Here is a 3,234-nt window from a genome sequence, read left to right as displayed (position 1 = left end):
CTTTAGCATCACCGCTAGCAAACAAGGTAGATCGGTAAGCAACTTTTGCTAATCATATCACATATGACTCCTGTTGTTGGGTGACATCTCCATGTCTCGGCGCCCAACCTTTATGCCCCAAGGTCCTTAACCGTTAAGTTAACCTTGTTAAGCAAACCAACCCTTATGCGTGTAAGTGTCCGACACAAACCCGTCTAGTCAAGGAAAACTAGTGCCACCCTTATGCAAGATGTCTTGGTGCCTCTTAACGTTGCTATAGTGCCAGCCCTCAAGCTACTGGTGGCCGAGCCCGTTGCGGAGAGTACTTTCGCGATGGTAGATGAGTTGGTGGCCCTCATGCTGGATCCACAAGCCGTGCTGGAGCCAGAGGCCGAGGTGGGGGTAGCGGCTACTGGTGAAGTCAAGGTTGCACTTGTAGCCTCCGAGCTTGAAGATGATGTTGAAGCTGCTGGGGCACTGTAAGTGCTAGCTGTTGTCCCGCTATCTGAGGTGGGGCCATCTACTAGCTGTGGCGCTACCTCCCTCTCGCCTTCAGTGGCTGATCCAGCAACTAGCTGGGCGCTGATCCCTCTCGGTGCGCCGGATGGCGAGGAGCATGATGATACCTGGATTGCTCCCGGGGTGGACTTGGAGAAGATCCAGTTGATAGCTAATCCTCTAGCCACCATGGAGATAGAGGCCACGGTCATGGAAATGCACCACCGTGTAGGTGAGTATACGGTGGTAAGTTTCACTTCTTGCAGTTATCTTTGTCTTGAGATTGGTACTCGTAGCTTACATGAGTACTTGCTCTATTTTTAGAGAAACTGATCGAGCGCTCCCGCGAGAAGTCCAAGATGGTCCAGGCTATGGGGACACCATCATGCAAGCCTAGGCATTGGAATAGAACCTAGCCGTGGAGCGGCACTACTCCTCTTGATTACTGATGAAGTACGACGAAGGAGAAAGGCCGCCTACAGAAGCGCAAGAGGTTGTTGAATCATCAGGTGGAAGGTAACCTATTATCCTTCATGATCTCTAAGTACTAATTTGTCCTTGGTGATGCTGAATTGCTCCTTGCCCTTGTTTTTGCAAAGCTCACCAAAGAAAATAGAGATCTCCAGGTCGCACTATAGATTGGCAGAACTCGTACTACCGAGTCATGGATCAGCACGACAAGTTGACTGCGAAGTACGAGACTCTAGAGGACAAGCTGGAGAAAGAGAAGAAGTTGCGTGTGGACGAAGAATTCCAACTGGTGGATCTGATGATAAAACTCCGAGTGCAGGAGGCTGAGTTGGCGGCAACCAAACTTGCTCTAAAGGAGTTGGCAGAAGCCGCTCATCCTGTTGCCGACATGATGGAGCCCCCAGAAGAAGGCGTGGAGCCCCGTCCATTAGAAAAATACTCAGGGAAGTACCCACGGAGATCACGGGCTACATCCAGAAGACGGCAGAGTCCGTATCCAAGCAGCTACTAACGATGGTGAAGTCTTTCTACCTGCAAGCTGACTTGGCTCCTATGGTGGTAGGCATCGATGAAGACTGCTTTGATGAGTAGTTCCAATAGTATGTGCAGGAGATGGCTCGTATTGCTAAGGAAGTAGCCGGTCAAATAAACCTTGAGTAATTTGTTATGTAAACACAATATATTAGGGCAACATAAACAAGTCATGAATGAAATGTAAATGATTTTAAGTCTTGTCGCAATTTCTGTTTTCTTGTTGACTTGTATGAAACCTTTGGTTTTAGTGCACCTCACGAACTACCCTGAAATTTGCTCGTGCGGTGATCGTGAGTGTCCGCGCACAAGGCTACTCTTGTGTGCCTCTTCAGATACACGATGTTGAGTACTTTAGGATGCATCTCCTTGTTGCGGAGTGCTAGTACCCAGGTATCTAGGTAGTCAAAACTCTTTCAGCGAGTAGACTCTTCAGGACTCGTAAACTAGAGCCTACCTTTGCAACCTCTCTGGGCTTGTTTGGGTGTTGTGCTCTGAAGGCCTGGAACTACATATTTGTTATTACAAGCTGTAACTAGATAGATTTGTCTAGATAAGAACTCGGGTAGTATAGATAACTCCCAAGTTACTGATGACTTCTTTTTGCGAAGTTTGTTGATGGACAGACTTGTCCAAGGAGCTGATCGCCTCATTTTTGTGATTGCGAGCTTGCCTTTCCATGTTGCTCTTTTGTACGGCGAGTTGAATAACCCAAAAGATAGTGTGCCAACTTGTGAATACAAGCCGTGAGTTAGGTGATTGTACCTGGAGGAGCTGAATAGCTCGGCAAACTTTGCTGTTTGCAAGTCGCGACTGGGCAAAGACTAGTTGTTTACGACAAAAAATAACTCTACTTTATTGAATTATAACTGAGGCCGATGGCCGATTTACATGAATATGTAAACTATGGGTAGAATCGACATAGGTGTTCTATATTCCATGAGTTGTTGACTTCTTCACCAGTGAGAGTTTGGATCCTATATGATCCAAGTCTAGTGACCTTGGAAATGATAAAAGGACCCTCCCAAGGTGAATTTAGCTTGTGCAGACCCTTGGTGTCTTGGATACGCTTGAGGACCATGTCGCCTATGTTGAACGAATGTTATTTGATGTTGCGATCATGGTAGCAGCGAATTCCTTCAAGGTATCTTGCCAACTAGACGAGTGCTACACAACGAGCTTCTTCGAGGCTGTCTAAGTCTAAACGTCTTGTTTCTTCAACCGAACCTTCCTCTTACTACTCGACTACTGGACATTTCCACATGATGTCGGCGGGGAGGACAGCTTCTGATCCGTAGATCAAGAAGTAAGGTGAGTACCCTGTAGGCTTGTAGGGCTGTGTGCGAAGCCCCCAGAGGACATTTGGTAGCTCTTTGAGCCACTTGCCCCCTGTGTTGTTGCCAATATTGTGTATTCTCTTTTTGAGAGCCTCCAGTAACATCCCGTTGGCGCGCTCAACCTTGCTGTTGGCCCGCAGATGAGCGACAGAGACGTATCGGACATCAATCCCACTATTCTCACAGTACTCCCAAAACTCGTGATTATTGAAATTGGAGCCTGGGTCTGTGATGATGCGATAGGGGAAGCCAAAGCGATGGACGATTTCGTCGAGGAAGTCGAGTACCCTATCTGCATTGGGACAAGTTATTGGCTTCACCTCGATCCACTTGGTGAACTTGTTGATCGCCACGAGTACTTGGTTGAACCCTCTAGGTGCCGTAGGAAGCGGGCCAATCATATCTAGCCCCTAGGATG

The sequence above is a fragment of the Setaria italica genome, chromosome IV, assembly GCF_000263155.2.
Source record: "Setaria italica strain Yugu1 chromosome IV, Setaria_italica_v2.0, whole genome shotgun sequence".
NCBI classification, from domain to species: Eukaryota; Viridiplantae; Streptophyta; class Magnoliopsida; order Poales; family Poaceae; genus Setaria; species Setaria italica.
The sequence above is the reverse complement of the archived record's forward strand: the minus strand, read 5'-3'. Positions refer to the sequence as shown.